The 15,131-nt window shown below is 42.9% G+C and overlaps 1 protein-coding gene across 2 annotated transcripts in view; it reads right to left on the reverse strand.

Annotated features, from left to right (window-relative positions):
• The window catches only part of tspan9a (tetraspanin 9a), a 184,228-nt gene that overhangs the window by 123,869 nt on the left and 45,228 nt on the right, over positions 1 to 15,131 (reverse strand). For both annotated transcript variants that reach the window (XM_047596258.1, XM_047596259.1), the window contains one exon: positions 8,139 to 8,209. The gene's annotated coding sequence lies outside the window, so the exon portion shown is untranslated. The remainder of the gene's footprint in view (positions 1 to 8,138; positions 8,210 to 15,131) is intronic.

Genomic DNA, 15,131 nt, shown 5'->3' on the forward strand with positions numbered 1-15,131 from the left:
TCAGGGAGTAGTGGAGATTCTACGACTTTCTGAGTAGAAAATACGATTTCGAAGGGCGTTCCAGTTGGAAATTCTGACTTTTGTGTACAAATGGAACGCACCAATAGCACAACCATACTTGTAGTTGCTGTAGCCTCTTGGCTGACATGAAACTCAACGCAGACAGTGGCCCAGGGTAGGAATGTCGCCACGGGCTACAGATTTTAGACTCAAAACAAAGAGAAAGGCAGATGCTTTGTTAAATCAACAATGTGTGACCTTGTTTAGCAAGAGTCTGAATCTAATGGATGTCATTTACAGTATATTTAAAGGTCCCACACTGTTGTTTTATTGAACCAATTTGCCTGGTTCTTAATACTGCAACAATTTCAGGCTAAAGTGAGGAACAGCGTGGAAATGTGTTTTCTGCATTTATTCATTTATTCCATCTGTTTTTTAGTAGTGAGCAGTGAGTGGGCAGCTCCAAACAGCACAAAGGAAAAACAAACAAGATGCAATTTTATTGACCACAGGTACATTTTCATAAGCACAACATCCTTAATGTGAGCTACAAACCAGAAATAACAAGGAGCTGTTGTGCACAAAATCACAAAAAGATACTTAAAGAGAAGAAGATCATGGATCATGGATAAATTGGTAGGTCGGGGTCCCAGTGGTGCTCTGGGCAGAGACAGCAAAATCCATTTTTGTTGTGTTGTAGGGATTTAGTAAATTCTCATTATTATTGTGAACTAAGTAGTAAATGTTACCAGCATGGACAGGGATACCATTGTCTTCCACTGAAATTGGTGCCAAGTGTTACCTTAGTGTGGAGGTTCAGATAAGTAGCCCTGTATGTGTAAACATTTTCGTTTTGACTGTGACACCAACACTACCGCCACCATGCCCCCCGGCAGCGTCCCACAGAGAAAGAGCAGAGCTCCCTTTAATTAAACATTTATTTACTTGAAACACAAACTTACTGGAGCAATTTTATCCGGAGACCTGATGACTATAGATAGTCAAATAATCTTAGCTAATGTTTTGCATAATATCGTATTAATATGCAAATGAGAGACAAAGGAACACATTCGACTTTTAAATACCGCTCTATATTGTGATCGGCCGGTAAAAAAGTTATGGCCCCTGAAAGAGCTCACAACCATCAATGCAGGTAAAGGAGAATGCAGTCTAGACTTATTTTACTCTACATTGCACTATACAATTTCCCAAAAGCTCAAGTATGTTTAAAAAATGATGTTATAACTTGTTAAACTTGTTTTTGCCTGTTGTTTTGGTTGTGCTTTTCAATCAATACTCATGCATGTCTGAGGAAAACAGGACGATGCGTGAGAACCTAGCTGACCCCTTAGCAGTTTCTGAAGATCTTGCAAGAGGATCTTGCTCATATCAGCCTCGTTCTCAGTCAATGCCTCCTCGCAAGACGTGGTTTTGATCTTCGCAAATTTGCACATGGTGTCTGTCAGGATTATTTGCAGACACATGCGCCGCATATTTTTTTTTCTTTTTTTCGGGGTAATTGGATGATTAGCAACAACTGCGGGCAGCGTGAATTATAGGGTGCCACTACGACTACTACGAACGAAGCGGTGACATGTAAATTGGAGCACGTGGGAAGAATATAAAACGCGACCTGCACGACGAATGTGGGCGAACAGGCTAATATGTATTCAGCATTCACATGAAGTGTTATTGAGAGGGAACATATACAGTAGGAACAGATTTAGTTTCAGTATACAGCCACATCCATCACTGGATAAATCATTTACATGAGAAATGGAAAACAATGACTCATACAAAACACTTTAATTTTCCCTAAGACCTAACTCGAGTTAAATTGAAGCTTATTCCAAATCCATTATTAAAAAAAAAAAGTTTCACCTTATAAATGATTTATACTACATTATTAAAACTCATAACCCGTGACTGATACAACTTTTGCGGTGATACAAGCTATTATTTTCAGGAGTCGTATATTGGAATAGAAGTGATTGGCAAAGTGGGTATTCCTGTCGTGTTGTAGCTCCCAACCAAATGTCTTCTAAATATTCTCAAATAGTCTCTCCACTAAGCAAAACACGTCAATTAAAATGTCAACTTTTATCCTTTCTGTCTTTGTGAGAGACAAATAAAATCAGGACTATTTGGTGCAAAACACAACACATACCTCCTTTAGACAGTCAATTACATTTATCAACAGAAGCCGCCACAAAAAAAAAGGAAAAAAAGCAAAGGGCCTGTGCACAGACAGGTCATTTATCCATTAGCGGGGATAAAAAGGTAACAGACAAACAAGTACAGATGGGCCTCTGTCTATCCATTATCGGCGCTCCTGTTTTATGAGCCTCGCCAGCTCCCACACCCTGGGTTGGTGTTGTGAAACGTTTAAACTGAAGCCACACGGAGGCCCATAAGCGTGTTAAATGTGCGATGGGAACAGATTTAGAAGATTTAGAGTAATGGAATAATGACCGTGAAGGAGCATGGCGGCGCGGAGTCATGCAAGACCAGTTGTGACGACCTTGGATTTCGTCAATACAATCAGCTGAGTCTATCTCCTGCCAAACATACATATACACGGGGCCCGCTGCCTTTGAGATGTCTTATAATCAAAACCAATCAGAGTCGTGGTAGTAATAGATTTTCTATCAAGGAGAGAATAACAGACAGAATGCCTGAAAAGAGAACGGGGTGAAGATTAAAATAGCAGAGATTTTAAGTGGGTAGGAAGAGGGGAAAAACCATAAAAGCTTAAATTGTATCCTTATCCTTATCAAGAGATATTGTAACCTTTGAAGTCATTTTATAGTCATTATAAGCGGAGCTGCGATACGTTTCACACGCGATTATGATTTATTATTTGTCCCTAGGGTTGCGTGCCGAGTGTATACGTGTCTGTTCGTGTAATGATGTGAATCAGTGTTGTATGCTGTGTGAGCGGTGTGTAATTGCGTTGTCAGTGGGGTGTGGAGAGAGTTGCTGGGAGAGACGAGTGCGTTGGGGGAGGATAGAGCATGTGGGTGGTCATGGAGGTGAAAAGGTCAGTGCTGAGTCCAAAGAGACGATCTGTTTGTCTCAGTCAACAAAAACCTGAGGGGCAGAGCGAGGGGCTGCCCTTCCACCCAACAAGCACAACACACCTGAACACACGTTAACATACACACACTATATTCTCCGTACGTCTTATTTCATGATTTCCCCCTTCTTTCTGCAACTCTTCCCTGATGTTTCTCTCATTTCCCTCTAACTATATCTCGAGTGGGATTTGTGATCCAAGATCAGTACAGCTGTAATGCCCTTCTCAGTGACTGACAGATGATACAGCCTGCCCTTTGGGCTCCAGCCGGAATGGCTACAGATCAATACTCGAGCTGGCTGCCTGTCAGCATTCTCACAGACGTGCACACTTGCTCACACAGCTCTCTCACACCCACACACACACAAGCATTCACGTAAAAAGGCCAGCATCAAAGCTCAACTCGGTTGGACGGAATTTACAGGAACAGGACCTGGATGTGTGCAGCACAGCAGGAGGGGACATTCCCGGGACAGTTCCCAGCCGTGGACGAGAGAGCGGCGCGACTGCAGGATGACGGACCTCTGGAATTCTGCGCACGGATTCCTTCGGAGTCTGCTGGTTGGTTATATTAGGCAGTTTGGACGGACGAGCTGGCTGACTGACTGAACGAGTCAACAGGTTGAAGAAACAATCAAGAAGGCGGAGTGTGTGTGTGTGTGTGTGTGTGTGTGTGTGTGTGTGTGTGACAGGGTGGCCGTTTAACCTCTGAAGGCATAGCTGTGTGTGGTCATTGGTGAGTGACATCTCATTGTGCTGGGGTGCTAACAAGGGACTTTTGTGTGGCTCCATTAGCCGAGACAGTGCGGACCTTTAAGTTAGGGGCGGAGTGATACTGGGGATTTTGGTATCGATCCAATACTAGGTAAGTACAGGTAGTATCGACAATACTTTGTATTTGAAATTTCATGATTATCGAATAACTTTGTAGTTTTGCCTTTAGTTATTTGCTTATTAGTCAAATAAACCTTTGTCCATTAACTAATTACAATTTAAAATAACTTAACAGTATAAAAAGTGAATACTTCCCCTTTTACTACACACAACTGTTAAAAAAAAGGCAAAATAACAAAAAGGAACAATGTAACAAAAATATAAACAACAACAACAATGGGATATAAAGTCAATAATCAATAATGTAATGATAAATGACAATGACGTATAGTACAGAAACTGTAACAACTGTATCAATCTCATCACGACAGCATCGATCCAATACCGATACCAGCCTTGGTATCAATACTATTGATATTTACATCGATACCCCCAGCCCTACTTTAAGTTAAAGCTTCATTCACCAAAGTATATTATTATTACATGTTATCTTAATTTTAATTAACTTTATTAGAGAATAACATTCAGACATTTTGGATGAATAAAAGGTTTTCCCTCCTGAATGCAACAATAGATCGAATTAAAATGAAATGCAAAGGCTGTGAAATATTTGCCAGGTGCAAACTAAAGGAAAGGTAGTAGTTCATATTCATGCTATTATTTTGTTTTTCATTTATATTCATTAAAAAGAGCAGATCATCTAATTGTATTGTCAGGAAAACCAATTTGTCCAAGTCCCACGCACAAGCACACAAGCAACCTGATGCACGTGCATAAATAATGTCACATTATTTATAGTGACAACGAAAACTGTTCTAGAGGAACCAATTTCATGTCAGGCGCAGACTCTCGGCAACCGAAACCTAATAGCTCGTCCTTCCCATACGTATACGCGTTGCGTGCCTCTCTGCACACACGGCGTCTTTCTAAAGAAAACCTCTGCTCATTGACAAATAAACCGCGTCCAGGGGGGAGTTCAGTATTGCCATCTTTCCATTGTGCATTGCGTCACTGCGCCTTGCTGCATAAATAAAAATGATGGGATGTATAAATAATGCAGCCACAGATTTGACACAGGGAGTAACACCGACACGCCGGCACTCAACTTGTCGACTTCCTCCCTCCATCTCTTTCTCTCTCAAGTAGGTGGTAATTTGTTGTCTCCCTCTGTCGTATCAGGGTCAATCAATAGCCAATTAAGGACGGCCATATGAGGTCTCAGGTGACCAACTGTGCATGTTTAGCTTGGGACATAAATATGTAAATGCTTCACTGGAGGAACAGCATCAAGCCGCATCTGTCACGAAGCACAACAGGAGAGATATCAATAACACCCACTTCACATGCACACAGACACACAACATTACAGCGGTTTGCTAACTTCTCTGTGCTCAGCTGAAAACCCACTGCTGGTCCTAGAGGCCCAAATGACTTGTCACTCTAGACTGGAAGGATGTTAGATGAGCTTGATTGCAGCCTTGTCTGTCAATATAAGCGAATAATCAGCCGGTTGAAGAAAAGATCATTCGCTAACACACAAACGTGGCACTGATGGAGGCCAGGCGACATATGCTACGTTTAACAACCCTGTTTCCAAATGTTCTGTTGTGTTTTTTTGGTCTAATTGCACATTTAATCACACTGAAAACTAACAGGCCCCACGGTCCCTCTTCTCATCTATTTCAGCTGTAAAGAAACTCTCTGTAAAACCTTCATGTTGAGAAAGGGGACAAGCTCAGGGATACGGCCGATTCCTGAGACGGATATACTGATCTGCAACAGTCTAAAAGAGACGTAAAAGAAAAACTGTCAAAGCCACAACTGAACTGCCAACAAAATTCTAAAATTCAACATTTTCCAGGCAGACAGCACTCCATCACAAACAAGGCTACCATCTGATCGTGTTGACAATATAAACGGTATGCTTTCACATGCAGAATAATTACTTATAATCCTCATTTATTGACAATATAAATCTTAGCTGAGGTTTAAAACAATAAAACTCCAGCATTTAGCAGCTACGAAATACAAATTTAATTAAAAAATATTTAATTCTGTCTGTAATCTACAGTCTATGTGTTTTATTAATGCAGGAATTCAGAAACAAGATGCATAATTAACATTATATCAACACTTTGATATCAAGGGAAGGACTTGACGAACTAAAGTGTTAGTGGTCAATAGTGGTGTATGAATCTTTGCACGAATGCAAAGTTGAATCTATCTATTATTTAGTGGTATAAAGATTTTTACAAATGTTTTTCATTCATTTTCACACTTGCAGATAACTGGTGCCATGAAAATCTTGGATAGACTAAAAGGAGATGTACCCGTAAAGCTTCTTACCAAACCTCATAGGGTCCTCCTCCTGCAGCATGCATCACACACACGTAATACACTGTGTTAGATGCAGGAGATGGACAATAACAAGCAATTTTCTTATTATTTTCGGATAGCTGTTCACTCAGCATGCACCCACACACACAGACCTCTACCCGTGAGAGATCAGAGGTCACGCTGTGAATATTGACCACTAGCATGTTACGACCCTGCTCGTCTAGGGAAAAGACGAACATTCGTCTAATGAACAGTTTGTAGAAAATTAAAGGTTACTTATTGACAGGTGTTAAGTGGAAATAATGCAAAACTCTAATTTTAGCCTGGAAGGAGGGAAAAAATAAATAAAACTGATCTGATTTCTTCTAAACAAATGAGCAAACTCAAAAGACCAGGTCCTGGCAAAACGTTCTTAATCACGATAACGAAACTAGGTTTAAAGCCAGCACAAAAAAAAAACCTGAATCACTCTTAATGCCGGGTAAATGGTAAATGGAGCAGTGAGTTGACACTTCTAGGCGAAGAGCCCAACCATCATGCCGTCGCCTCGAGTGCCAGAAAGTCCCCGGTTTTATAGCAGTGTCCCGTCCGATGGGCCAGGACTGGCCAAGGTTCAGCCAGTAAGACCCACAGCAGATCAACGGAGCTCCAATCAGGAGTATTGATGAAAAAAAAAAAACTGTCAAATTCCAGGTGTTACCTCCCTTGCACAATATCACCTTTGAGCACTTGTTGCAGGTTGCAGAGTCTGCATCTTCTGAGGTGAAGTACAGCCAAACTTTTGACCGTTTCACCTCAGGCCTTTTGAAGGTTCACTTCCATCCACTTTTTTCCACTTACTGTTATTTGTTTCACGGGCGGTGTCCAGGGGCCCAGCAGAGTAGGGGCAGACTGGGACCAAGAGGGGAACTGGGAGGAGCGGGCCTGTGTCCGTAACATAGCATTTCATCTTTTCGGCATTAACCACACCCACTCCTAATTTGTAAAATAAAGTTCTTCCTGGATATGAGAGGGAGAACAAATTTTTCACCTCTTGCAGAGTATGTAACAGCTTTTACTCATAAAAAAAGCCTGTTTTTGGGACTTACACTGTAAATAAACTATCTGTCTTCCACACTCTTGAACATATAGACACATGTGATCAATCACCACGCTGAATGTAAAACTGCCAGCAGGATGCTTGGATCCCCGGGTAACAGAGATGCACTGTTTGAGAGGGAGAGCGTGACGCGGAACCTACAAAACCTTGACCCTTAAACAACCATGAATAATCTCCTGCCATGCAACTTTACACCTCAGCACAAGGCCTCCTGAGCACTCATCCCATCGCATGAATAGCATTGCGGCGTCCCTCACTCTCCATCTCTGTGTCTGTGTCGCTCCGCATTCCTCCTCCCGAGGCCACCACAGGCGCCGTGGAAGAGCCTGACAGTCAGCCCCGCTTTGATCTCAAGGCACAGGTTATCTGTTGCCCCGGCTAATTTTAGTTAGCCCCTTTAAGCCGTGCTCCTCTTTGAAGCCAGGGTGCCGTGTAGCCGGGCCATTATCAGTCCGGTCCCATTCACTTTCAGACAAGGGGGATTCATCGTCACACCTACCGTAATCCACACGAGATTATACACCTCGTAACATCCGTATCAACTCCAAACAATCTCAAGTGCGACGCGGTTGGATCAAATTAAAGAAATTGTGAAATTACTGTGAACTAAAGGGGCTTTCCATCTCAGGGAGGTGGTTGAATAAACTGAACAACGCACAGGAGACGTTAGAGGCGGAGTGCTATTAAATCCTCCTGGGTAATTAGAGACTCTCGATTTCATTTTGCCGTGATGGGAACAGATTGCCGTAGCAGATGGAAGATGGGTGTGGTAGGTTAAGGCAGACAGCTTACCTTTCCTGAGAGGGTGAGAAGTTTGGAAGTCAGACGGCGCGCACCGCAGGCAGGCTGGGTAGGTCAGGAATCTGGAAAAACACAGTGAGTCAGTAAGTAATGAATTATTGCCTTAATCTGACTTTAACTGGACAACTTAAGTGTATGTAAACACGTTACTAATATCTGAATTCTCTTTATCCGATTAAGACACCCAGATAATGCGACTGGAGATCGATTTTCTCTGCAATCAGAGTTTAACACAACCACAACCGCTGTGCTGGTGTATTACCCCAGAACAAAAACATTTAAGAAAGCCTGTCGAAGAAGAATGTAAACAGGTAGAAGAAAGAAGAACCACCTGAGGGATAGCGCCATCTTATCTGCACCAGAAGTAACGTGCACATTACGTACAAGATTAAAACAGCTGAACTATTATCTATCTTGGTTTTGTTTGAAATGCCGGTTGCCGCATGAACAACTCCAGTTGATTATTATGTGACGCAATAGGTCAACAGTGAGGTGGCCATATTAACCCGCTAAAAAAGAGGAGAAGGAGGACATGTTTCAGTTAGTTATTTGATTTTCTCCGTTGCATGTAAACTGGGACAAGGAGCATATTCAGAATTTACAGCATAGCTCGATTAAGCTGTGCACTGAATGAGTTTTCAGGCACACTGTAAAGAGAAATGTTGTGTTTGCAATGTCATTTCCCCGTTTATTTGTATTGACTTAACACTTCCTGACTGTTTAAATCAGTCTACAGGCTTGCAGGCCCTCGTCACCCAGTATCATAAATTGCAATGTCCTAAAGAAACAAGCCTTCAAACAATAAAGCAGCGCTATAAAATGTTAGGCTTGTATCTGGCCAGCCTGGAGTTATTAAAATTTGAAGAGTGTCCACAGCGCAGCACAACCTCAGGCAGAGTGTGTTTACAGCAGGTTACTCAGCGGCAGACTCAAGTTGTCTCTGTGATTTTACAGAACGGTGGGCCACCTGGTCTGAGCCCCACTCAAGACAATAAAGACTCTAGAGTGTGACCTTACAAGACGCAGGGCCGCAACTCAGAGCTGGGGGGTCAACAAGTGAAGGTGAACAAGGCGAGTCTTGAAATCAAATCCTGTCCGTTTCACACCTATGCTCCGCGCACATATGCAATTCTCTTTATCTTTCAGAGCTCGCAACCGAGATCAAACACAAGCAGGGATCCGGAGAACACACGGGCAAACAGGGCTGCAGAGCCGGAGCAAAGAACACGAAATATCAAAGCCCCTGCTCTCCAGCATGAATGATGGTTCTCAGGGAGCACCTTCAGATGAAAAGAGCAGGAGGTGTCTGCAGGCTGATTTAGCGCCTCAATCTCATCTGAGAAGGGGTCACTTTTCTCCCCACAGGATGACTTACGAGGGCATGGCCGCTATTTTCATTTCCATTTTATTTTGAGAAATGGGGGCTAAAGTTCCGCCGTCTGTTGTAAAAGCTATTGCATAAGCTCTCTGAAGGACAATGAACCTCGCTAGCGCCAAAAGGGCCGTTTCTTTGTGGGAAAGTCGCGTTCTGGACGAGGATAAAGACGGTAGTTTTGATATGTTTTCAATTTTCCAGGCTATTAAAGTTTTAGCTAAGAATTTGGACAAGGTGACGTGTTCATACATACTGCATGGAGGGACGGTTTTTGGACTATCCGCTGAGATGTACTGTCTGAGTCTTCTGAGTTTGACTGGTAGAAAGCAACGAGTGCACACGATGTATCCTTCCACTCAAATGGGAGCTCTCTCTGAGTTTTACCCTTTTCAAAACCTACTTTCGTTAAAACACATTTATCGAAAGAAAAAAACGATTTAAAGGCAAGGACAAGACTGAGTTATTATGTTTTCTCATCAAAATATACAATGCCAAGAGACTGAGGTCACTTGGAGAGTGAACAGCACATTGTGGCTGGGTGGTCAGGTACAACAGGAGAGTGGCAGCGATGAACATAAAGTTCAGGTGTAGCTGTGGTCAATAAATTACAGTGGAACGTAAAATTCAGAAAAAGAAGTAGCGAGCAGTGGCTTGCTCCAGCCTAGTAGAGCTAGAACTGCCGCAGAAAAGCAGAACAAACTCAAAAGAGCGACACAGACGGCAAATACAAGCCCGTTTGTTCCTCCCATTAGCCAGCTGAATTAATTATGGCCACCACAGTGTAATGAGACAAATAGAATTATGGTTACATCATTACTCCTTATCATTAGGGGCTTGCCTCCTTCCTGTGCCCTGGGTAAATGTGGACAGCTAACTGGACAGCCCGAGAAATTGATCATGGGGGGAAAAAAAAGATGGCTGTCAGCGATCATTTAGCGGAACAGTTGAAGAACATATCCACGGTAAGTCACGGTCAGAAGATAAATAGTTGGTTTCTGGTCATCACGAATCACACACTGCAGTGAGTGATGTTCCTATAGCTATAAACAGTGTGCAATTTGGCTCGAGATGTGATCACTCGTTCCCCGTGAGCTATATTTACCATCTGTGGCCCTTTACCCTGTTTGTGTCTGTATGCAGCATGTGGAGCATGTGCATACAAGCGAACGCGCATGTCTCCGCACCATGATGATAGAATATTATCTTGAGAGACATACATGACATTCGGTTGCACTCTGCAGAGACGGAGGACCTTTTCACAGAGCTCAGGGTGTTTGTGCGTTAGCATTTTAAACACAATTCCTCAAGCTCTGACAAGGGGGAGAAAACTGACCTTGGCGTTCTAATACTCAGCCCTCCGTTACTGAGACCACATCAGGACTTTAACAGAAACTGATATTTAAACTCAGAGGAACGCTTAATGGCTCCGAGACTGGAAGCGCAACTTGAGGACCATCGAAACACGACAAGTTTGTTTTAATAAGAAGGCGTGGGTACAGCCGCTGAAAAGCTGCTGCTGTGCTGTGTGTGGTAATGGGGGAACCATTTGTCTCAGGGGAGAGAGCTGAGCCCTGCAGCTGTGGTGTGCACAGAGCTCACACAGCTGTGAATGAGGCAGTGGCGGCCAGCGCTGGCACACATCGGCAAGTCAGCTGAGGTCTGCTAGCTTTCCTCCTACTGAGAATGATTAGTGTTCAGGAAATGTAGCCCTGCCGGACAGGCCCGAAGGTAAAACATATAGTGTAATATGGCCCAGAATAAGAATAACCAACATTACGACCACCTTCCTAGTATTGTTCAGGTCTCTCTTGTGCCTCAAAAACAGTTGTGAGTCATCAGGGAATGGACACAGGTCTTCTGAGGGTGTCTCCTGTGGTTGAGGTTTGAGGGAAGGGTCCTCTGTGGATCATCCCTCAGATACTTGATCAGTTTGGGATCTAGTGAATTTGGAGGCCAGGTCAACACCTTGTGCTGTTCATGTTTTGTTTTTGTTTTTTGTTTCAAGTTTAAAGCGTTTTTGTGTGTATGCCTATCGGTACTGTTAAGGTTTTATCTGATACCAGTGCCAAACTGGTACTTTTATACCATTGCTGGAGCTTAAAAGGGAATGAAACCAGTGCTTAAAGTACCATTTTATTTTTAAGCAATTTTTGGATGTGCAAGTTGGACAGAATATTAATTTAAATGCAACTAAGACTAAGAAATAAATGAACCAATACAAAATAAAATTCACAATCACCTGCCATAATTATTATAATATAAATAGCAGTGTATCTGCTCTCTGTAACTACTGCTGCCAACTCTGCTGGCATGAGGCCTCGCCGGCTATCAAAGACAGTACATTTCTGGGCTTTTAAATGAATGCATTGTCAGATGTTTAATCAAATTCGACGTGTTACCTCCCTTGCACAATATTGTCGTAGAGAATTTGTTGCAGGTTGCCGAGTCTGCATCTTTTGAAGTGAAGTACAGCCAAACTTTTAACCATCTGGCCTTAGGCATTTTGAAGGTTCAGTTCCATCCTTGCAGTTGAAAAACTGATGCGCAATTTCAATAAAGTTCTTAGAGCAAAAAGAGAGCTAGGGGAGCAGTAATTCCAAATTCAGAAGCACCAAAATCTGCGTTGCTTTTCGCTCTGGTTACCGGTGCCGTTATGGTACAGTAAAATATCGGTACCCATCCCTAGTGCCTGTATCAGGCTGCATCCTGCTGGGGACAGCAGCTGCCATCCAGGAGTCATTGCTATGTGGTAGGGGTGTCTGGACTGGTCCAGGTGGGTGCCACATGTCTAATTAACACCCACACAAATGCGAAGTCCAAAAGCTTCTCAGCAGAATACTGCATTACCTCCTTGTGAGTGGTTTTAATGTTGTGGTGATCGGTGTAAATGTCAGTGTACAAGCTACAGTATTTTATAAAAGACTTAGAAAACAACTGACTGACAATGGTGTAGGTAATTCTGTAGCAGAGGGGAAGAAAATCCAGTTAAAATGCAGTTACTGAAATGTGTGTGAAGCAGTTATTCTGGTACTTCTTTTTTTTTTTTTGGTCGAGTTTCTCCATGCCTCCATGAATAATGCCATCCCACATTTCACACCCTGTATGGATTATGAACAATATGCTGCAGGAAGCATTCCATGCATTCCACACTCAATCTTTCTCTCGCACAAATGCGTAAACCGAGAGACAACGATGCTTAATCTCAGTTCCGTGTGCAGTTCGAGAAGGAGACATTGAAATTGAAATGACAGGACGTGGAACGAAGCACATCCAGAGGAAAATGAAGGTATCACTCCTTAGCTCACTGAGCTGACAGGCTATTGATTTCTCAGTCTTCTTCTTCAGCCAAATGTTCAGGTGCAAATATAAGTCCCACCAGTGCCCAGCCCGTGTCCACCCATTCACCAAGGTAAGTGTAAGAAATCTACTATGTACTCCAGTTTCCATACTGCCCGGATGTGTTGTGTTGACACAGCCCTCAGGGCAATCATCCATATAAATGACAACCTTCCCCCTTCTTCTCTTTTCATCCAAAGGATACTTGCACCCAACAGCTGTTCTCCTCATATCTTTCTGTCCAGATCATTCTCTGTCTGCAATCATTCCATCCTCTCTTCAGCCCATGGCAAAGTTCCTCACGCCAAAGCCTCTCCATCACAAGCGATGCGCTGACTTAATCCTGCTCAACAGCACTAATGAACAAAAACTTCACTTTCCAAATCCTCAACAGCTGCATCAGGAAGGTCAGGCTCTAAGACCCTCGCCTCTTTGCATTGTTGCCGTACCTCACTCTCACCCAACTGTAACTTTTCACGCCATCAGTCACAGCAGGACCAGCCGTGAAGGGCCTAACACATACATGCAGGAATGCTGAGAAGGAACCAAAACAAATCCCTTTCTGCGCGGCGTACAGCATGTATGCTCTGGACTGATACGCATGGCCAAGCAACATGCAAACAGATCAGTTCTTCTGGCACCGCAGAAAATGAGTGGAAACGAAACGTATAAAACAGAGATCCAGGGATAAAGCAGATGGCTTTACTTCGGCCATACTTTCCTTTGCTCCACTGCACTTCCAAACGGAAACCCCACAGCCAGAGTCAGAAATCTGCATGACTAAGGTGCAGTTACTTATCAGAGCGAAATGCTAGACAGTGTAATTCAAGACAGTGGGTGGCTTGGCCAAGTTCTGATTGCAGGCTGATGTGTGTGGAAGTTAAGTCAGTGGGCTGCGAGGGAGCTACTGTAGGCGCTGGCACTGATCCAAGCTGTGTGGCATTGCTGAGTGATGAGATACACGCCTGGAGGTTTCTTCACACACTGAATTGTGAGAGAGGGGGTCAGAACTCAATGCGCAGCTTTGACCGTGCAATTACTTCCTACAGTAACTACGAGGAGAGGAAAAAAAAACCTGTAGGCAAAGATACAGTACACGGCGTCATCTAGAAATAGAACAGGGAGGAAATATTGGCTGTTTAGTTGGTTGTAATATAGGGCTTGGTGGTATGACCAAAAATGTACATCACGGTATTTCTATTTTTCATGCATAATGACGTATTTGCAACATTTTCTACCGGTTGAGCGAGGAATTAATACAGTAGATTGACTAAGGATGGATTATTTTACAGGGACAATCACAGTTTCATTTAGTTTGACATATTTATTCATATTTAAGCATTTTTTAAACTGCTGTGTCTGCAGTGTCAATAGCAGCGTGTTACATGCGAGGATAAGAGGGAAGAATCAGCAAAAAATGAGAATTTCTTCTGTTTTATTTTAGGCCGGTAACAAGAAAACAAATACTCAAACAAAACCAGACCCATTCTTCGTGTCTTTTCTTCTGAAGACAGTCAGAAGGAGAGACAAAAATATATATATATATATATACAGAATCAATTGTCTGCTGCAGCGTAGTATCCTCCTTCTTGTTGGGAAAAAAAACAACCCTTGAGTGAGAACTAACCTCCTGTTTTTATACCTTTGCAGTCATTTTCAACTCAGTTCAGGTGGCATCAATACAAGCCAAAAGAAACCTCTGAAGAAGTGCCCTCCTTTTTAAAAGGAGCAAGTCAGCACTTGCAGTCCCAATACAGAAACCTGTGTTATAATCAAATAGAATACATATACATATCTACATATACGCATATACATGTATATATACACACACATCGACAGGCTAACAGTGAAAGGAGTATACACTCTCCTATACACCAAAACACAGAGGCTGTGCTTCATGACACAGCCCGACCAGCTACCGTAATAACTGTAGTCTGCGCACAGCCTTTTTTTCCTCATTCATAAAATGCTAAAACTGGGGACATTTTCTGGGACAGCTTTAGCCGGGGGACAGGTCATCCAAAATGGGGACTGTCCCCAGAAACGCCTGGTCTCGTTCTGCTCTACCACTTCATTTTTCAGACCTTTCCATCTTCACCACGCCTCGCAGTGATGCCGTCGCACCCACTGACTGTATATAATTACACCATGCGTATTTATGTTGAAAATGGTTCGGTCGGAAACAGTGTCTCGTGGTGCAGCGTTCCAAATGCTGTGTAATCAAATATAGTGATATGCTGGTATAGTAAAAATTCACATCATGATGAAAAAAA

This window comes from Mugil cephalus, chromosome 10, assembly GCF_022458985.1.
Source record: "Mugil cephalus isolate CIBA_MC_2020 chromosome 10, CIBA_Mcephalus_1.1, whole genome shotgun sequence".
NCBI lineage: Eukaryota > Metazoa > Chordata > Actinopteri > Mugiliformes > Mugilidae > Mugil > Mugil cephalus.